The sequence below is a fragment of the Sardina pilchardus genome, chromosome 15 (assembly GCF_963854185.1).
Source record: "Sardina pilchardus chromosome 15, fSarPil1.1, whole genome shotgun sequence".
NCBI lineage: Eukaryota > Metazoa > Chordata > Actinopteri > Clupeiformes > Clupeidae > Sardina > Sardina pilchardus.
The window spans coordinates 33368071-33390847 of NC_085008.1; the positions used below are offsets into that span (position 1 = coordinate 33368071).

Genomic DNA, 22777 nt, shown 5'->3' on the forward strand with positions numbered 1-22777 from the left:
AGTGGAACATTTGCTGAATGTCCGCTGTGACAGCCACGGGCTCTTTCCTGAACCGGATGAGGACACCGAGGAAGCGGTTGTTGAGATCCGGCCCCGTCATGAGGACGTCGTTCAAGGACACGCCTTCGTGCTGTGCACTCGAGTCGAAGACCACTCGTATTTGATCTGGTTTTTTGGGATGGTACACCCCGAAGATGGGGAGATACCAGCGTTCCTCTTCCTTTGAAAGAGCTGGGGCGAGCTCTGCGTGCCCATTCTCAAAAATCTTGGCCATGAATGAGAGGAAGTGGTCTCTTGTTTCTGGTTTCCGTTCTAAGTTGCGTTTGAGTGACAACAGGCGGCGTAACGCTTGGGCTCTGTTGTCTGGTAGGCGCTGCCTTTGTGCTTTGAATGGCAGGGGCGCCACCCAGCTGTTGGATTCGTCCTGGCGGAATTCCTGTTCCATTATGCCTAAGAAGGCCTCGTCTTCAATAGAAAGTGCGACTGACTCGTCCTTGTTTGTTCTTTGGAAGATAGAGCATCCCAAGCTGTCTCCATCACAGATGAGCTGCTCATGGGCCTTTGGAAGTTGTGTGTTACTGTACTTCTCTTTTACCATGAAGCGGTTGGGGCAGGGAAGGAAGAGACTGGGACGTCCATTTTCCAGAGTGCTTGTGTAGAAGGTATTCACAGTAGTGGGGGTGTGCAGTCCTCCCAGGCAGACTGTTCCTATGATGACCCATCCTTAGTCCAGGCGTTGGGCGTATGGGGAGTCGTGAGGGCCATTTATCTGCTCTCTTATTTTGTGGACTCTGATTATGTCTCGGCCAAGGAGGAGCATTATGGGAGCCTGGGGGTCTAGTTTGGGAACCTGGTGACTTATGGGACGAAGATGGGCATGGTGTGCAGCAGCCTCTGGGGTGGGTATTTCTGACCGGTTGTTAGGGATTTCGTTGCATTCTATCAACGTGGGTAAGTCCAAGCATATCTTGCCGTCTAAGGATTCAACCTGGTATCCACTGGCTCTTCTCCCAGCTGTATTGACTACCCCGGAACATGTGTTCAAAGAGTACGGTGAGCTTGGGCCTGTTATGTTAAAGAGGCTGAAGAAATCTGTGCGGGCAAGGGACCTATTGCTTTGATCATCGAGGATAACATAGGCCCTGGTTGCTCTCTCTCTCTGACCAGTAGGAAACACTCTCACTAAGCAGATTTTTGAGCATGACCTCCCGCTTTGGCCCTCGCTGCAGACTTTGGTGCAGCTGGATGAAATGGAGGCAGGCTGTTCGTTCTCTTCCTCCCCGCCGTCCTCTGTGACGGGCTGTTGGCGTGTCCATGGGGCAGGGCCTGGATGGCGTTCACTTTCACACTCTAAGCATTTCACATCTATTTCGCACTGTTTTGCTAAGTGTGAGGACGATAAGCAGCACCTGAAGCAGATGCCGTTTTCCTTTAAAAAGGTCTTGCGTTCTTCTAGTGGCTTTGCTCGGAACACACGACATTTCGTCAGGGGGTGTGGTCTTTTGTGTAGGGGACACCAGTTCTCGGTATCTGTCCTTTCCTGGGCAGCATCAGTTCTTACAATGTCCGTTTTGTGAACAGAGATGGTGGCTCTTGGATAATTCTGTTTAAACGCGCCTCTTTCAACTTTCGTGGCTGTTGTTGCAGACATGGTGATGTCAAAGCTTGGGTCATTTCTGGTTCGGGCTTCGCGACAAACAAAGTCGACAAAAAAGGAAAATGGCGGGAATGTGACCTTCTTCTGTTGTTTGTACTGTGAGCCAAGACTTAACCATCTTTCCTGTAAATTGTGTGGGAGCTTCTGAACAATGGGGTTCACTCCCCGTGCTGTGTCTAAGAACATAAGGCCGGGCAGGTCTTCGCCGGACTTTGCAGATAGAAGCTCTGTGAGTAGGTCACCTAACTCTCTGAGTTTGCTATACTCTTTGTTGGAGACCCTGGGGAAGGCATCTAATCTTTTGAATAAAGCCTCTTCGATTACCTCTGCGGAACCATAGCACTGCTCTAGCCGTTCCCAGATGAGCCCCAGTCCTTTAACAGGTTGTATGATGTTGACTGCCCTGATGCGTTTAGCATGTTCTGAGGAGTTAGGCCCTAGCCACTTTACTAAGAGGTCAACTTCCTCGGCAGGGGACACGTCAAGACCTCTCACTGCATTTTCGAATGACGAGCGCCATGCTCTGAAATCTTCAGGTCTGTAATTAAACACAACCAGACCGGTGGAGACTAGTTCCCTCCTGGCAAAGTATCTAACAAAGTCCCCTAAGCCATCGATGCTTGCCCGTGCTGGTGAATGCAGCGGTGTGGGAAGATTATCTGGAGGGCGGCCATGCTCATCTAGCCTGGGTTTGACCCAGCTACTGTACTGGTTAGGTCCAGGTGGGGCCATGTCACTAGAGTGTGGGGGCAGTCTATATTGAAGGTCGACAATGTCAGGTGCGGGGGTGTTCTCAATGCCTACGGCGGGTGTGTGACGTTGCTCATGGCCGGTGTGTGTCTTAGCAGGTCTTCTGTGTATGTCATAATCTGAGACTGTCTCTAGTGGTGGCATTGAGTCAAGGCTACAGTCAGGGAGGTTATGTACATACTCCCGTGTACGTTGCTGAGAGTCTTGGATGTAAACTGGAATAAAGGGTTCTTTGTGGTCATTTTCATCAATTTTTTCAGCAGCGGCCTCCAATACATTAGCTTCAACCTCGGCAACAGCAGCTTTCTTCTGCACGGTCAATATGTCTAATGAAGCTTCTATGCGAGCTTTTTCTAATTTAATTTCCATTTCTCTTTCAGCAAATTTAACTTGGACTTTGGCTGCCTCGGCTCTAGCACGGGCTATGGCTGCTGCTGACCTAGTGGACGACACTCCTGATAGCTTTGCTGATGATCCTGATGTGTACGATCTCGTTCTGTATGAGGCAGGGGACCGTTGCTCTGACATGGTGCATGGAGCGATCTCACCTGCTTGAGCTGTTGTGATTGTGTGAGCGGGGAGCGTAGTGAAGTGGTTGCAGTCGAGATCCCACGGTCGTTGTCTGCCCTCGTGTAGTGATGATAGCCCTCGTTTTACTGTTCTGTCCTCTTCACACACTGAGCATGATTTGACAGGCAGCTAAACGCTTCCCAATCAACAAGACGTAGATGCAAACTGTTGTTTTATTGGTAGGAAGGTAAAACTGAAAAAGGGAGAATACATTTTCCATTACTCTCTAGACAATCTCATACGTTCAATACAACTCATAGAAATAGCTAACAGAGCCTAGCAAGGGCTAATGAAACGCACAAGCTAACCATCGTGTTACACTGATAAACAGTTAAACTTCATACATTTACTTAACAACTCAAAAAGTAGGTAAAAGTATCACTCAATAACATCACACACTCAGATACAGTATTAAATGAACATACCGAGGATGCTGACACACCGGAGGAAGACGCATAAAACCGGAGGAGAAATATCATAACTTGCGTGAGAATGTGATTACATTACAACTGACATCCACGCCACTAGGGGGAGACAACACCCGCATTGAAAATAAAAACATACAGAACATAACAAACATAAACCAATAAAGTGAACTTCTTCATGACATGTCAGTGATATGGCAATGACCCAGCCAACATAATTCAGCATACAAGATACAGTAACTTAATTATCTTGGTGTACACATGTGGGCTATAACATATGTTCATTTCAAAAACAATAACCAAAATCAATTTGAGAAAAACAGGCTCCTTGTAGTGAAAGGAAGGTAGGGCCTATACTGAGTGAGTGTGCATATGTGGTCCAAATTAGATTTGCCCATTTCTTACGTTTGCAGGATAAACTTAAGCTCTTAACTCTATATTCTAAGTACTTCATTGTTGGGTGGGTTTTCCCCTCTATAAGCTTCACCTCCCAGTTTCATTCCACTTGGCTGAAATGTTGATGCTACGTTTAAAAGTACAATTAGGCCTACCCATTCAGTTTATTTTTACCACAAGCAATATTAAACTTGTGAGCTCCACAAATGCTCTGGAAAATGTAGCTTCTGTAAAAGCTACAGCACTACATGGTCAAAAAAACAGCTAAGCTACTGAAAAGCTATCTGCTTCAGAAAATAGCTACACTACCACCAAGCTACTGAGAAATGTAGCTAAGCTAGTAGCTTCGCTACAAGTAGTGAAGCTACTGCCCATCACTGTTAGCTTTGAGTCTCATCTTTGTTTGAAAAGCTGAGCTTTTTTACTCCAGTGATGTTTTCTAATTTACTTGTGGTAGTTTCACATGGTGTACAGCAAGTGGTTTTTGCCATGCTATGTCACCAATCCAATTTATTTAGCTTCTAAACAAATCTGTGAGCGTTTTAATCAGAAATAAATCTGCCCTATGTATGTTGAACTAGGGATCGACCGATATGGTTTTTTCAGGGCCGATACCGATACCGATAATTATGAAATTGGGAAGCCGATAACCGATATGTGCAACCGATAAATGTAAAAATTATGCCATTTTTAAGAAAGGAATATTTGAGTTGAATGCAAAACCCTCTAAATCCATTTCCAGAAATAGCAAAATCAGTTGTTTTTATAATAACTTCCAGCAGCCTGATGCCTATCAAACTGCAATTTTTAATGTCATTATCAATTAAAAATAAATCAGAAGTTGGACTGGTTATAAAGTTTGTCAAAATTAGATAGGCCAATTGCTGTATTGCAAATGGACTTTTGGATGGGAATTACATCTGAATTCATTCTATATTCATTTAGTTATGTAGACTATACACATAACTTGCATACTGTAAGTCCTTAGCGTAAATATTAAAACTTGTGGAATGCAGAGGTGGCTAGGCTACTGGTTATTAGTTTGCATTTATTTTCATAGGCCTCCTTGGCAGCGTGTCTGTCTGCTTGTGTGTGTGTATACCGTGTGTGAGCGCGCATGAAGAGGGGGGAGAGGTAGAGAAAAAAATAGAACTTAGTTGGGATGACACTGGCGTGTTTAAGCACTTAAATAATAAAGTTATGTGCATATGTACAAAAGCAATGTGCTTTTAGGACCTGAGGCCGAGTCACGTTATAACTTTCTGACAAGTTATCACCTTCGGGGATTCATCATGAACGGCTTTACCACTGCCACGTTTATTTCGCTAGTGAGTTTTAAATTCTCAATAAAGCCTGTTGTTTTGGCTTAGCCTAGGCTAAACGGATCATTAGCCTGCACAACACTAACGTTTTATTTCGGCTTCCCTCGACTCTCTCTATGGCTGCTATCTAACTCTTCATCCGAGGCTACACATTAACAAGCGCAACGTCGCCAAATGGGGTTTTAGAAATTAGCCTACGTTAACTTACGTTTAGCAAACGGTGAGACTGTTAGCTTTATGCACAGCATTACAGTTTCATTGGGACTGATAAGTTCCTATTTCTGTTGCTGCCTTTTGCAACTTTCGTGTAGAAGTTTGTTACTTCTTGCAGCGCCAGCGACATGCTGCTTCTTACGAATGAGCTCGTTCCCGTTGTTCAATTTCTCCGCCTCGAAACAGACTTTCACATCGTTCAGCCTCTGGTGTTGATTGGCTGATTCCTTGTGCTTAGCAAATCAGATGGTGTGGTGGGCGGGACATTGCTGTAGAGCTCAGAGTGATGAGTGCAGGCAGTGGAGGCCGCGTTAGGGACAGAACGGTTGCAAAATATGTTATCGGCTTATCGGTGAAAAATATGGCCGATACCGATAACTATAAAAATGCAGAATATCGGCCAAAAATATCGGCCTGGCCGATTATCGGTCGATCCCTATGTTGAACTGTGAGTAAAGTATGTGCACTTGCCTAACCAAAATCTTCTGTCAGTAGGCTACCCTTCGTTTTTAGGATAAACAAGGAACAGTTGCCATTTGTGGTATTCTTCACTTTCAAAGTTGAACTCCAAGCGGAAAATGCGCCCTTGTTTTCATGAACGCATACTGTAGCGTACCTCACCTTTCACAACACACGCATCTCCAACCCGGGTTGGGGAGCTTTAACTAGGTTACTTTGGCCGGTTGCTTTCGCTTACGGCCATACCACGCTGAACACGCCCGATCTCGTCCGATCTCGGAAGCTAAGCAGCGTCGGGCCTGGTTAGTACTTGGATGGGAGACCGTCTGGGAATACCAGGTGCCGTAAGCTTTTCTCTCCATCAGCCAGTGCAACTTTTTTTTTTTTTTTTTTCAGGCTGTCTGTGCGTGCCTGCTCCCTAGTACGTAGACCCTTTGAATATTTGCTTCATCCTTTTGAAAACAAAATAACATACATACAAACATACATACATACATACATACATACATACATACATACATACATACATGCATAGGTAGGAAATATAGGCTAAGCCAGCAACAGGTCGAAAAAAATTGCACGAGTTTGACTGTCAACAGCTGGCGGATTGGGGGAGTTTTAGTGCTTGTTTTCATCTGGAAAGTTTAGCTTATTTTTTTTTGACTGACAGCTTTGTTTTCTATGCCCCTATAGTTGTCACCTTGTGGTACAAGTCTCGGTCTCGCTGTGTTCATTCGCCCAAGAGCTGCAAAGTAACTTTTTTTCAACACTGTCTGAGTATGGAAAATAGCCTATAGTCTGCATGGCTGTCGACCTCCCAGATATTGTAGTATTTTCCTGAGCAACTGTAGGTTACTCGTTTTAGGATGTCCAAGTAGAGCCAGTGACCAAAGTTCCTGTTTTTACGCACAGCGAATTGATATTTGAAACACGTGGGACAACGCACAAATCCCCAGTGGCAGCAGCACAGGCAGGGGCGTTTTACCGCAAGCAATTTTGGGGCTGTGCTGTCTCGACGGGCTGCCGCCTCTGCTCCTCCTTGTCCGTCACTGATGAAGAGGCTGCTTGGGGGGCAGAGCTTGGATGGTGTCCTGTCTATCAACTGGGGCATCATGAATGAGAGGGATCAAAGCCTTCAAAATGGCTTATGAGACGGAGGTGCAAGATTGTGGACTCTTTGTGAGCCCATCGGGCATCCTTGGGGCATCTCCTGATGGACTTGTTGGACCGTCTGCCCTCCTGGAGGTGAAATGCCCTTACAGCCAGCGGAACTCCTCCATTGCTGAGGCTGTCAGTGATCCGAGGTTTTGTGTCTGTGTGGAGGGGCAGGGGTATGCCCTGAAGAAGAAGCATGCCTACTGGCATCAGGTCCAGGGCCAGCTCTACCTTGCCGGTCGGGAACTTTGTTTTTTTGTAGTGTGGACCACAAAGGAGAGCCTGATCATCCCCATTGCCAAAGACCCGGAGTGGGGACAAAACCTTGCTGTTCTGGAGGAGTTTTACCGACAGCACATCCTCCCAGCATTGGTTGGTAGAGCGGACTAAATGTAAATAATATGTACATAGTTTTTTTCAATTCAATCAGTTCTGTTCATGTTCCATTTTTTTGGGAAACACTGGATCAGCGTTCACGTCGCGTTTTCTGTCAGTACTTGTTAGTCCATGGGCCATGTGTAGGTATTTGACAAAGAAATTAATATATTTATCATTATGAACTTCATTTGTGTGCGTCAAAGTTATAATCCACACTTTCATATGTGTGTTCAAAGTTGCTATTCACAGTTTCACATGGGAACCTCACAGGAACGCTATGCACCTGCAGATAAGAAACTGGGCATGAGCGAGAGGAGGATTTTAGGGAGGTTTCGACCAAGGTCATGCTGACTTGTTTTGCTCTCTGCTTTTCTTTAATAAAAGAGCCTCTTTGCGTCCAAGAGCTCAGAGACTGTTTCGGAGAGGTAAAGCACCTCTTCTCTATGTCTCTCCTCTTGGCGCCAGAGTATACTGAAAATTATACTACTTGTCTGTGGTTCTTGTGTCATAATATTGGGAAGATTTCCCTGACATTCTTTGGTCCTTCGAGCCGGATGTCAATATATCCTTTCTGGAACTGATCGTCGGAAGTTGAAGACTGCAGCAGCCCGCGGACTACAACCGTGGAAAAGCCCCGTACGGTGAATTCCGTGCAGGCCAGCCGACGGCGACCAGCTCCTAGACTGGATTGACGACTTCCGAACTACAGAGCAGAACCATAACAGTGTGAGTATAATTTCATAGGCCTAATAGTCTTGGACTATTTCTAGAAAAGGGAAAAGTCGCATTAAGTTGCCGTTCCCAAGGGAAAAGTCGCATTAAGTTGCCGTTCTCTTAATACAGCTGTAAAAAAGATAAACTTTCCAGGGGGGTTCGAGTCCCGCCTGAGGTTTATCTAAAAAGGGGGGTTAGAGTCCCACCTTAAAAATAGGGGGTTAGAGTCCCGCCTGAACTATCAAATAGGGGTTCGAGTCCACTATATTGATAATAGAGGGAAAGAAAGAGTCCTGAACTATCAAATAGGGGTTAGAGTCCACTATATTGATAATAGAGGGAAAGAAGGAGTGTGACTGAGAAGTGTGTGTGTGAAGGGATTGTCTGTGAGTTAAAACGAACAACAGAGCCTGTGAGAGATAAAACACCCAGGGGAAGCCGGACTAAGGTCTAGAAGCTCGCTTCCCAGGCTTGTTGTTTGCCCTAAGAGGACGACACAGAACAATCTCTTATTTGTGCAAAATGGAGAATACTCAAGATAAAGGACAACTTTTGAAAGGTGATGCCAAATTCATAGCTAGAGTCCATCCAGGAACTGAAAATTGGCTATCACGATGGAAAGATAAATTCGAATTTGCAAACTAAAACCAGGGTTATCATCATGCCATGCAGAAGTGCACCTGTATGACGATGATGATGATTACGGTAAAACTCCAAATTGGCCCCCACCGCCGCCTCCGGTGGAGGCATTTCCAATGGTAGAACTGCCCAATCCAACATTTAAGCCAGACGTGGCTGAGGGTCAAAATAATCCACGGTTAATGTATGTCTATAGGACATGGACACAGGACGACGTAAAAAAAGCAGTGGAGGGAATTCCATCTCATAAAGCCCAAATTGAAGAATTTTGCGACGAAATGAAAAACATAATAGCGGTGTACCACCTGAATGGTTTCGAGGTCGAAAGGATGTTCCGCTTTAAAATGGGCTCTGATTGGAGCCGTGTTAAAGATAGCTTTGTAGCCCATCAGGCTGGTACAGCGTATGCGCCTGGTTCTCTGGATTTAAATCAGCAAGTCCAAAGCCTAGAGAATAAATGTAAAGACGTGTTTAAAAAACATTGCAATTACACCAAAATACACGCTACCACACAGAAAGATGATGAAGATGTCTGGGAGTTTAGAGACAGATTTGAAAAAGTTTTTAAAGCCTATAACGGCCTGAAGTCAGGGAGTGCAGAAGATAAGATAATTTATGGACAGCAATTAAAACAAGCATTACTCCAAAGTTTCAGACCAGAGTTATAGAGAAACATTTTGTTACTTTCAGAACTACAGAACTGCCAGATTTTATGGAACATGCTAAACATTCAGAGAAAACAGTGAAGAATAAAAAGAAAGTAAGAGAAAAGAAAGACTCAGAGAATGTAGGGGAAGCATTTGTGATGGCATTACAAGGCAGAAATGGGTCAGAACAGAGAGATTATGAAAATGAAGGTGATGATAGCAACAAGTGTTTCATCTGTGGGGGTCACGGGCATTGGTCTCGTGTCTGCCCCACCAAAGATAAGAAAGACAGAGATACGATAGAGATCAGGCCTGACTAGCACGTGGAGAAGAAGAAGAGCTAGAAATGTGTGAGGAATGTTTAGACTAGAGCTGATGTGTGTTTAAATGACTAAGAAAGTGAAGAAAGAAAGCCTACATATTAAACTAAACATTTAAATTAAATATTTCAATTCTGTTGAAGTTGTGCTTTTTCACCCATTCACTGTGAAAATCCCACATGCCGTCTCCCAACTGCTGTTACAAACTAACATGACATTCTTATCTCGTATGACAGTATTGTTATCACAACCGCACATTAAATATGGTGTAAACAAAGCAGCTTATGCAGTGACTAACTGCTAAATTAGAAGTTAAACTTTTGTCTGCCACATGCTCTGCACAGGTAGCCGAATTGACTGGGCTGACCAGAGCATGTGAGCTTTTTGCCAAAAAGAAAGTGACAATATACACAGACAGCCAATATGCCTTTGCTGTGTCTTACATTGCTGAAATCAATGTACAAATGGGTAGCAATTTTGAGTCATGGGCAGAGCCATGTCTCAACAGGAGGGATGTGTGAACTAGTAGACAAACACTATAACGTATAGATTTACAAACTACTCACAAAATGTTTGTTATCAGTGCATCATATGTACTGTATTGATGTAGGAGTAGTGGAGCAACTAATTAAAACACTGTGTTCAAAGGAATATGTAGACACGGATACTGCTCCCTCTCTCTCTGTTTTTCCACAGGATCCCAGAGTGAAACCAGAAGATTGGGTGTTCATCAAAGTCAAAGAAAAAGTGCTGGTCTGACTCGCGTTGGGAAGGACCCCACCGAATCATCCTATCTACACCCACTACAGTGAAGGTGGAGGGCCGGACCGCTGGACGCATCTCTCTCACTGTAAGGTTCCAGTCAACCGCTGAGGAGGGGAAGCCCGACTCCAAAGGGGATTAGAGGTTTAGAATCTAATCGTCTCAACGTCGGTGAAGATTTTGGATCCTCCTAGGCTTAGTGACGATGCCTTGAGATAACAGACTTTCAGTGTGTAGGATGGTCCTTGGAGCGGCCATCACTCTCACCTTGCTGACACTTTTGTTAAGGACTGAACAAAGACTTTTTTTCTTGAAAGACAAAGGAAGCCGGAAAAAAGACATTGATTTTGTCAGAGGATGTGCATACCTACATCACACATGTGTATCACTTAAATTCATGGTATCGTTATGCTCAAATGCTGGCTGATTTGAATAATGTGTCTGATTGCCATGTGTGTTCTCTGATGCCAATATCTGTTTATCATTCCCGTTTAACAGCCGTACAATTCCTCATGGACAGAGCTTGTGTATAGGTGAAGGGAAGTCTGGCAAAGATGACTTATAATTCATCCCACATGACAATACATAAAAATGGTATTAACATGATCTGTGAACCTTGTGCAGGGACACACCCTTTGAAGTACATAAAGTGTAGTGTAACATTGACCCCTTACTGTATGCCACTGTTAAACCTAGAACAAGATTCCCACTGTGTTTTTTCAGAGATGGTTCTGTGCCGGTGGGGAGTTTGCCTCTCTACAGGTGTTATCAGTGAAGTTTAGAATGTAGCCCTACATTTTGTAGAATTAAGCTTTGATTATTTGAGGACTAGCCCTCATTGCATATAGCCCATCAAAATGTTGATGTGAATTTGCTTGCTTGATTGTTGTGATAATATGGGGCTGGGAAAAACATATGTGTAGTAGAAGGTGAGTTTTTCTCCTTTTGCTTGTGTACACAAGTGCCGCTGCTATAGCAGGGTAATGGAAGAATTTTTCCTTCAACGGTTTTCTCCTCAAATTAAGATCAATCATGACTGAGGTTTTCCGGTAAGGTTTTCGCTTCCATCAAAAGGTTTGAAACTTGCTATTCGAGTTGGTAATAATTACTACACGCTTTGATTTGATTTATGGTTGAATCTACAGTATGTAGCAATGGAACAAATGATTGTGAAGTTTACTAATGATAAACAGGAGGGAAATGACAAAGAAATTAATATATTTATCATTATGAACTTCATTTGTGTGCGTCAAAGTTATAATCCACACTTTCATATGTGTGTTCAAAGTTGCTATTCACAGTTTCACATGGGAACCTCACAGGAACGCTATGCACCTGCAGATAAGAAACTGGGCATGAGCGAGAGGAGGATTTTAGGGAGGTTTCGACCAAGGTCATGCTGACTTGTTTTGCTCTCTGCTTTTCTTTAATAAAAGAGCCTCTTTGCGTCCAAGAGCTCAGAGACTGTTTCGGAGAGGTAAAGCACCTCTTCTCTATGTCTCTCCTCTTGGCGCCAGAGTATACTGAAAATTATACTACTTGTCTGTGGTTCTTGTGTCATAATATTGGGAAGATTTCCCTGACAGTATTTAAAAAAAACACACACACAATTAGAATTTGCTCACCCAGATGGTATATTTTGGGTACTTGGCCCAAGGACAATAGCAGGGAAGCTAATGATCCAAATATATCATTTATGTATTAAACTATTTAATTAATTCATTAACTAATTAAATTGTTTTTGTTGTTGTGAAGGACTGATCAGGCTCTTCGAGTACACAGCAGCCGTACACTCCAGGCAGTGGATGGAGGGGCAGAGAGATTAACCCCATGGCAAGACAAGGTAAGTTAGGTTTACTTTTTGTGTGTAAAGAAGTTGTTATGGTATTGTTTTAGTAGTATACAGACTATCCTGCTGTGTTTCATTTATTTACTTATTTACTTACATATTTATGATTAATACGGCATTTATCCAAATATAGCATGTTTTTCCCCCCGAGATGTTCTGTTGTGGTAATTCCGTCAAAGTTTATATTTACAGGAAAATACAAAGAACGCATGTATGTATTTACAGATTTATGCTTATATTTTCAGGAAAACTGAAGAATGCATGTAGGTATTTACAGATTACATTTATATTTACAGGAAAATGACAAAGAACACATGTATTTACTCACAGATCGATATTTAGAGGAAAACTACAGAGCAGCAAGAGTGCTGGCAACTTCTTTAATTAGGGTCTGCTGCAGGTTCACTAGGGCGTAGCACAGTTGTACCAGGACATTTGCTGAGCTACGCAGTTGGATCATGTGGAGGATTCGGAATTCTTTTATACAAGCATTGGCTCTCTCAACATGGATAGACTATTAACCCCATGGCAAGACAAGGTAATGTAGCAGGATGAAATGGCCTGGTTCACGCCTTTTCATCTGAGTGTAGATTGCCATGCTGTGAGTGGCTCTTGGCAGTCGGACGAGAGCCAACCACACTAAGCCAAGCCGCTATAATTGCAGACTTTTGTTTTGATGAGCTACGTCACTCGCGACGTCTGTTTGTGTACCCGACTCTCGCCGCAGCCGCAGGTAGGACTGATGCTATGTGTTTTTAAGTGTTACTAGTTACTGAGTGAAACTGTTTATTTATTTGGAGTGCTCTTGTCATAGAATACCCCTGTGCCGTATCAGCCTTCCACCAGCTGAGTGTATGTTCAGTGTAATTTCTTGGTAGGTTACTTTGGCCGCTACGTTTTCTAGATCATGCCAACCGGTTTCATTCCCGTAGTAAACTGAACCTTTGACTCTAGGAACTCACGTCGTCAGTGCTGTGACTCTGTGAATCCAGACTCTACATCATGGGTATGTTTGTTGCATTTATTGCACGGGTTTCGTATCTCACATAAATAGGTGTTTTAAGCAGATATCTGTGTATTCCAGGGATCGCCATTTAACAGGGGAGCGGCCACCAATTGGCTACAATCAGTCTTTGAACACTGCTGCTTTGCTTACGCTGCGTTTAGCCCACGACTGCTTCACCGTGCCCGCCTCTTCGGGTAACCTAATGTTGCAGAGTTAGCTTGCTATCCGCTAGCGAGGTTGCTGAGGGAGGCCTGGGCTAACATTGCAGGCTATACACTGTGCTTTGTGTCCTATCTGTCCTTTTTTTGTGAACGACTGTGAATTTGACTTGTGCTTAACTAACCGACAACACTTTGTTTGGCCGCTTTCATGCGGCTTTAGCGTGGTCCTGTTCTCTGTGTGTGTCATTGTCTTCTGCAGCCTTGACTGGAGGCTTTTTCCTGCCGTTGTTGATTGCAAGTACTCCATTTTGTATATTTGTTTTGCTATTGCTGGGGGGAGACTGAGTTTGCTGATCCTCAGAGTGGCAGTTTGTTTTCTTTATTTATTGTTTGATTATTTTCCTTAAGTTGTGTGTATGAGTCTGCCCTGTTTGTAACTCGTGTCTCTCTCCCTCTGCTTAGGTGCTGAGAGCTGCCAGTGGGGGCAGCCTTGTGGTGACGGGTTTCCAGCTGTGTGTGGTGTGGCTGCTTGACTCTCACTGAGTGTGACCTTTGCCCTTCTCGTGGGTTGGAGTGACCAAGGCACGTGTGATTGTGGTGTATTCTTGGTGCATTCCATTTAGTGTTGGCAGTCTCGTACGTTTACCCGCCCGACATGTGAGAATTAGTGGCTAGCGTGAACGCTGGAGTTTGTAGTCTTTTGGGAAAGAACATGGATGCCACCAGGGCAGCAACTGTCTCTTAGTGCTGGACATTTGTCTAGAACACAAGCAGCTGTCCCTCATTCTCCCTTTTTGGGTATGGTCAATGGGAATGAATAATAAAAACATTTTTGGGCAATTTCAACAAGTGCTGTCGCATTTCTAATGAGCTAGATGGGCATTAGCAGGCTAGCTAGTCATTGTTATTGTTGTGTGCTAGCCTCTTTAGCAAACCAGCTGGAAAACAAATCATTACATTGTATTGCACGCACAGCAAGACCGTTAAATGTATGAATTGGTGACCAGATTGAAGCAGCAATGCAATCTAGTGTGTTAAAGCATTCCATTGTCATTAAAACGACCAACACGGTACAAATACAAAGAAAACACATGTCATCTCATCTCTACTATGGGCGCAGCCATGTTTGTTTACAGGTCGTAAGCCCAACTCGGGGTACTCGCAAGTACTCCGAGGTAAAGGGGGCGTTCCTCTGTAAAATGCCGCAAGAAAGCTGGGTAATTTACACTTTACAACTTGGGCGGGTGACTTACGATACAAATGGATCGCAGGGTCTGGTTCATTGAAGGACCTGCTGACCTCCCACTGGTAAGCCTCAGCCCTGGCCTTTTCCCTGTATGTGTGTTGATGTGTGTTGATGTGTGTTGATGTGTGTTGATGTGTGTTGAGGTACGTTGTTGTGTGTTGATGCGTGTGCAATTCCCTCTTGTACGGACTGTTTAATTACTGTCATTATAACCCGTAGTGGTTTGGTGCATGTGCCTACATTTTGTACTTGGTGTGCAGTTCATCCAACCTGTGTGCATTGGACCTAACGTTTGCTGTGCGAAATCTAACCTGACCCCTGTGTGATGGTTGTTTTTATGAAATGTGTGCAATTGACAGTGTGAATAATAAATAAATTGTATTTTTGTATTGAGTCACGTCTCTGGCCTCTCCATGTACGAACCTGAGTGTCCTATTTGAAGAATAGTGTGAATCAACCAATTCTTTGGGTGAAAGTCCCTCAGTGGCGTAGTCAGCTCTTATTTTCAGGCTTAAAAGCCTCAAAACATTATACCACCTGCCACAGTAAGTTAGGTTTACTTTTTGTGTGTAAAGAAGTTATGGTATTGTTTTAGTAGTATATATAGACTATCCTGCTGTGTTTCATTTATTTACTTATATTTATGATTAATACAGCATTTATCCAAATATAGCATTTTTTTTCCCCGAGATGTTCTGTAGTGGTAATTCCGTCAAAGCTTATATTTACAGGAAAATACAAAGAATGCATGTACTGTATGTATTTACAGATTTATGCTCATATTTTCAGGAAAACTAAAGAATTTATGTATGTATTTACAGATTACATTTATATTTACAGGAAAATTAACACCAATGAAAAATGGAAAAAGAACACATGTATTTATTTACAGATCGATATTTACAGGAAAACTACAGAACAACAAGAGTGCTGGCAACTTCTTTAATTAGGGGCTGCTGCAGGTTCACGAGGGCGCAGCACAGTTGTACCAGGACATTTGCTTGGCTACGTAGTTGGTGCGGGATCATGTGGAGGATTCGGAATTCCTTGATCCGAGCATTGGCTCTCTCAACATGGATCCTATTCCTGGCAATCTCTCGAGTGGCCCTCACTTCACTCTCACTGAATTTCCCTTTGTTGAGAAACGGGGGGATATTGACTGTCACACCATCTGGAACAATATCAGAAATTAGGAAGCCCTTGTCGGCCAGGACCATATCTCCGGCCTCAAGACAATTCCGCAGGCCAGAATTCTGAGTTACCACCTTGTCAGATACAGACCCGGGGAACAGCTTGCTGCAAAATGTTATGACCCCATTGGGGGCAACACCGATTAGCACCTTGAAAGAATACATCCCCCTGTAGCTGGAATACACCATCTTCGCCACGTCCATCTGCTTAGGTGCAGCAACTTTGTTGTCCGTACAGTCTATGACGATCCGGCAATTCCTGGCACTGGCCCTAAATGAGGCAGGCATGCTTGTTGTGTTTCTTTGTGTACTTGGCACAGTTGCCATCATGTTTTTGTAGAGAAGTGCATGTAAAAGGTGTATGTGTGTTTTGACGATGTTTGAAACTGTTGCTGTGCTGCAGGAGAACATTAAGCTAGGTGCAGGTGTGTGTAGTTTTGCCGCACTTTCATCAGGGCCATCAGAACCTGTGACTCCATTGCCATCCCCTCTACAGTCCAGCCATAGGCATAGTTGATGTTGCCCTGAAAGTCCTGGACCAGCCCCACCACCCGTCTGAACATGGGCAGGTCTGGGAGACCAGTCTCCATCCTAACCACATCATCAGTCAGATTTTCTGGTGAGTACACGTATGACTGAGTATCTCTCTCTATCCCTGCTGCTGGCATCTCCTCGGGCAGCTGAGCAACGGAAAGCAACGGTGCTTCTTCCTCAGCCACTTCCATTGCCTCTGTGCCTGCCACTTGGAGAGGCTGGACAATGGGCTGACACAATGGTACCTGTATAGTGTGATTGCAGGTAATTAGTTAACAGGGCATTTATTTTAACGGGATGTGCAATATTTAGTAGGAATGTGCAATAGGTTAATTGGGCATTATGCAAGGGGCTTGTGGGGGTATTTATCTATTTATTTAGCGGGATGTGCGATATCTAGTAATATCTGGAGGAATGTGCAATAAGTTGATGGCGCAGTTGTGCAATAACAGACCAACAGGAGGTGGGCTGTGTCCATCTTGTGTAAGGGCTTGATGGCATGTACAGTCAACTCCAAAAGTATTGGAACACATGCTTAAAGTTTAATATAAAATCATCTTTTGGAAATTAGCTGGTTTGAATTGCATTGAGCTTAACAGCTAACAACTAATAACTGACATTAAGCATGCCAAACTCTTAGTATGGTGAAGGTATAGTGTTGATGTGGGGATATTTTAATTCCAAAGGCCAAGGGGATTTTATCAGGGTGCATAGTGTCCTGGATCCATGAAATAACTGGCCTTTAAAAATAAAAATAAAAATCCTCTATGGGAATTTAACATGGGCGTTCCAATACTTATGACCCCCTATATTTTAAGGAAAATACTTATTTATTTACAATACATTATTCATTCACAAAGAAAATTGATGTCATTAAAGGTTGAATATTTCCTCATTTTTTTCAATTAAAGCATTAAGATCAATTTCCAAAAGATGATTTTATATTAAACTTTAAGCATGTGTTCCAATACTTTTGGAGTTGACTGTATGTGGGGGCATCATGTAGTCTTATTTATTTAGCTGGATGTGTAGGATTTGGAGGGATGTGCTACTTTGTTATGTTGTTGTATGTTACATGTGCTGCTAATGCCCTGTAAGCCCAGATTTCCCTGCACAGAGACAGTAAAGATCAATTCAATTCAATTCAATTCAATACCTCTTCAGCCACTTCTATTGTCTCAGCGCCTGCCACTTGTAAATAAAAGTGGTCATGGCTGGTGTTGTCAGGGGTGTCAAGGCATGCCACTAAACAGGTGTGGTCCTGGCTGGTGTTAGGAGGGGTGGCTGGTCCTCCGTTGCTACCCTTTGACCATGGGAAAAGGGATGGTCCGTTTACTTTCCCATGAGGGAAATGACACCCACACACCCTGTTTGTCTGGCTCCCTGTCAGCTCGTCTGCAAAACATGGCATGAATTGCTGTTTATTTGAAACCTTGTGCTACTGTTTGTTTACTGATCTAGCATTGCTACTGAGTGGTGTTGTCTCTGTCTGAGCCATGGAGGTATACACTAATCCAGCGCGAACTTTATGGGCGCTGCCATCTTGAATATCGCCATTACTGCGTGCCTGCGAGTGTGACGAGTGACACTTGCCTGTGCTTTTTAATGAAAGCATCCTGTCAGAGAATGTCTAACAAGAGATCCCGCTCATGAAAGAAAATGTCAGGTGAAAGGGAACATTGGATCAATGATGTCAGACTGTGCCAAAACTTACCAATGAAGGTAATTTATTAACAACATAAGGTATTAAGACGTGTATTAATGACAGCTAACCTCTGCAACAGCCGCCTATGGAACCAACGGGCTAATTTCTTAGCAGCCAGTCACGCAGTAATGGCGGTGTTGTGTTACTTCCGTGTTTCGCTGGATTAGTGTATAAGAACTGGAGAGAGGGACTAAGTCCCGCCCCCATTCATTTCAATGGCCCATGCTAGGCTAGCTACTTCAGCCAAAAAAGTTTGAAATTGGCCGCAGCCAACTTTGAGAAAATGGCGTTCCATGGGTGTTCATTTCCGTCACCAGCTAGAATGAGCCAATTAGGTTCCACGTTACAACGAGACAACATAGGTACATCGTTGATGAAGATTGGAGAGTGAGAGAAGGTGTTCGTGAACGCGCTCCTATCGTTACAGACGCAAATGTATTTCATTATTTGAGTTGGGATGTTGGCGGAGAAGTTTGCCCCTTGTCTCGAAATCCTATAATGTGATATTCATATGTCATGATATAATAAACATGGCGAGTCAATAGCCGTTAACTGACTGAACGCCGCCTCATCCGCGGCTAGGTTTAACCGGCCATTCCCCGGCTAGGTCAGTGAGGACAAGAGGCGCGATATTCCAAAGCCGCCTCGGTGTAGGCGTAAACATGTAAGAACTGGGTGTGAAGTTGAACAGTGACTTACAACAACATAGGCGTCGAAGTCTCGTGACACTACTGTCATTCTCAAAACAGCGGTGCAGCTCTCTGTCAAGTTCTCTGCTCCTCCGTTTGATATTTCTAGATCTTCTGACTAAGTTTACTCTACTTATCCAAACTGACGACATCACCACTGTCACTAGATATAAAGCAAACATTGATTTTCACTCGGTGCTATTCACTGACCGTAAAAAAGTGTCATTAGTAGCCTATGCAGTATGCACCTGTTCTATACAGTCTGGTATGCACTGTTGTTTGTGGCTAGCTAGACTTGCTAGCTCGATGTGACACAATATTGTAGCGCGGCTCGGTACTTGTGTTACGTTCATGCAAGGGGGAAATGTAGCCTACGGCTAAGATGGTTAAGCAGCCTGTTGTCATAAGATAGTTGACGGTTACGCATTATATAGGTGTACTAGACTAGTCAGCTGATGTGTTGTGGGATAAGGGGTTTATGTTACGGGATGCCACCCATGTTGTGGGATATAGCCACGGGGATCTTAAACAGGCCACTTCCATGTAATGTCATTCCTCATATTCATCTGGTAATAAACATTTCCTAACAGAGTAATTCTTGCCTCATCACAATATCAACTCTCCACTCATTCCGCTTGGACTGTGCATTATACCTTTCACTGCCTCACGTCTGCCAGGTTCCAAACTGTCTTCCTAACAGCAGTTACAATCAGTATTTTTGTGATAACAACAAAACAGCTCTGCAAAGTTTAAACCAACGATGCTAATCGCGACTAGCGATTAGCCATTTAAAATGCAGAGCCTATACCTCATAAGGAGACCTCTCCAATTCAGAAAAATGCATTAAACTAAAATTGGACAACGTTGTTATGTTTCTTAAACCTTAGGGTGGGTATGATATAGGCCTAGCCTACATGCTTTAACGAAATACGTTGTCAATGGTTATTTGAGCAAGCTAGCCAAGGTCTAGCTAATTTATCCTGGCTGTAGATAAAGCAGGATAGGCTATGTTTTCCCAATATGTTAGCAATTAATAAATAAATGCTGAGATGTTTGGCGATTTAATTGACATTTGAAAGAACAGTGTGCTAGATGGACCACAAGGACCAGTGTTAATATGTGAACAGTATGATGATGATCTGACAGCTGTGCTCAGCATACAGTCAGTCAGCTGTTTGCTGATTTTAAGTCTTTCAGCAGTGTGTGCACAACTCTCGTTGTTGACAGCTCCGCCCATGTCTCAGCTAGCCGCCGCATAGAGCTCCACAGTCCCGCCCCTCCTCCGAGAGAGGTGCTTGTCCGGAAGTAAATTTCTCATTCATTTCTCCCATTGACTTCTGGAAAAATCTGCATATAAAGAGTTTTAGACCATGCCTTAGGCTAACCAGCTACGATGTGACTCATAAGCATATAACTTATAATTTCCAGTGAAAAAATGAACAGAAAATGTAAAAAAAGCGAAAGGTACAAGACTGTGTACATATCTTAAATTCCGAATTAGAAAACTCAAATCCCGTGATGCTTTGCAAACGTACACACATTTCCAACATTTGCAGCCTAACGATAGTTTAACATGGTTCCATATTAATCTAAGAAAAGAGGATGATTACTTCCTACCGTTTCCATTGAGTAAATTCAACCTTCAAGATGAGAAACCCGTTCTTTTTCGGAAGACCACACATCGGTCCTGACAAACCTGCAGCCATTTTATGTTTTGAAGTTCCAGCGAGACGAAGCTGGATGATAGGCGCGGGAAAAGTTGAGTACAGTTTGTTTGGGATTGCCATGGCAACGGCGATCTCTACCAATCAAAGGCTCTGCTTTCACCAGTTTTACACGGTAGGGTGTTGGGTAGTGTAGTACTCTCGTTAAATCGTGAATAAAACATTGTTTTCTCAAAACAAGGTTGATGCCCCGTTAACTTTTGACATCTATATGAGCAGGTATAATCGCTTAGTCACATCGTAGCTGGTTTTAAGTCTACCATGGACGGTTACGATTTTATGGCTTATTCTCCAGTTGTCAATGGAGAAATTGTATTGGATTTTTACTTCCGGACAAGGCTGTGGGTGGGACTGTGGAGCTCTATAGCCGGCTCGTGTGCTCACTGCAGTCGCCCCGGGAATATGTGTACCCTCAGGGGAGGACAATTGGCAGCGTAAATCACCTCGGCGATTAGCCGGCTATCAGTGAGTACAATCGGGACTAGCCGGCTAAAAGCCCGTGCATCGCCGGCTATCTGTGCAGTCAGTAAACGGCTAATATTGAGCAAGAATTCACTTTCTGTAGCATACACATAAATATGATCCCCACAGTAAATGCTTTGAACTGACTGATGTTATGTGCGCAATAGGCTGTCTACCCGACGAAAATGACTCTTAATAAGTAGACATGGGATGTAAGAAACGTGTGGATACCTGATATGCTATTTGTCCTGCACCCAGTGTGAATTTGCAGCTGAAACCTACATTTGTAGACAGACGAAATGACGCATATTATAGGCTTACCGGTAGAAGCGCGCATCAATGTGTTGTGTTACGAGCAGCATGCATTTTAAGTCTGCTGTCACTGTCGGAAACTTTTGCCGTTATGTAGGTTATGTGACCCCACAACGCTGCGTTGTTATGAACTACAGGTAGGAACTGCAGCTGAGCGTTTTAAAATAGTCCTCATATAGCCTACACGACAGTGAGTAGGTTAATAATTGGGTTTAGAGAATTGCTTCGCATTTCCTAAAATATCTTATAATACCTTGCCAACTCATACATAGTCTAATGCAAATAATAGTAACCTATAAGAACAACATGGGCTTTTTTTTTAAATTCACAAAGCCTGGTATAATGATACAGTAGGCATTAAGTCAAGTATCGGTAACTTAATTCAAGTCGTCACTCGTCAGTCATTTTATTTATGTCTTCTGGAATGCGTAATCAACATGGACGCGCGACGAAGCTCGTGCCCAACTCGAAACTCGTGCATGAGCTGAGACAGCTCGTGCATGAGCTGTCTCGTGCATGCGCTGGTGCCGGATATGTTGCAACCATGGAACGCCATTTTTTCAAAGATGTCGGCGGCCAAATGGCATGCTAACTGGCTGAAGCTAACCCTCCAAATCCTGACCCCCTGGTCTGAGCACTCCGCTTTCCTGTGTCACTCAATGTGGGATGGCATGGCTGTTGTCACCAGAGCCACACTCTCTGCATCAGGATATGCCCACTGTCCTTCAGCAGAAGAGCACAGAGGCAGGGGACAAGAGGCAATCCTTGCTTCCTTGGAGCTCTCTGAGGACGAACGCCTGGCCATCCAGTTGTCCACAGTGGGACAACGAACGAATCCCCAGTTGGCTTAGCGAGGTATGTTGCGCTCAAAGCCAGGGTATGCTGTCATATTCAATTCAATTCAATTCAATTCAAAAAACTTTATTTATCCCCAAGGGGCAATTAAGAAGCACGCTGAGCAGTCCAGATCACAATATAACAGCAAACACTCACACAAGCACACACACACACACACACACACACACACACACACACACACACACACACAGCATGAAATAAATAAATAATAAATAATAAATAAGGCAACTTTAAAGTGCAGTGCATTCATGTCCTTCAGGCCAATCAAGTCCAGTCCAACCCTCCACACAGTTCATTCTTAGGAGGTGAGTGGTAGGTGGAGGGTGATGGGTGGTTGGGTGGGGCTGGGTTGAAGTGACTGGGTGGGGATGGGCTGGGGGCATTGGGTGAGGCTGGGATTGGGTGCGGCTCCACACACTTCTTGGGCCAGCGATGGCTGCGAGTTGAGCAGGAGGACAGCCCTGGGCACAAAGGTTGCTCTCCTTCTCTGAGTCCTGCAGCCCGGGCATCGGAGACGACGCCCAGAGGGGAGCCACTCAAAAGTGGAGAAGAGGGGGTGAGATGGGTCCTGAAGGATCCTGCTGGCTTTCCTCAAGGTGTGTTGCTCGCAGAGGGTGGAGAGAGGTCTCAGAGG

At 44.0% G+C, this 22777-nt stretch overlaps 1 non-coding gene across 1 annotated transcript; it reads left to right on the forward strand.

The window, feature by feature from the left end:
* The first annotated feature begins 6024 nt into the window (after positions 1 to 6024).
* LOC134058348 (5S ribosomal RNA) lies at positions 6025 to 6143 on the forward strand. Its single transcript, XR_009934994.1, has one exon. It is a non-coding gene; the product is annotated as a 5S ribosomal RNA (ribosomal RNA).
* The last annotated feature ends 16634 nt before the right edge of the window (positions 6144 to 22777 follow it).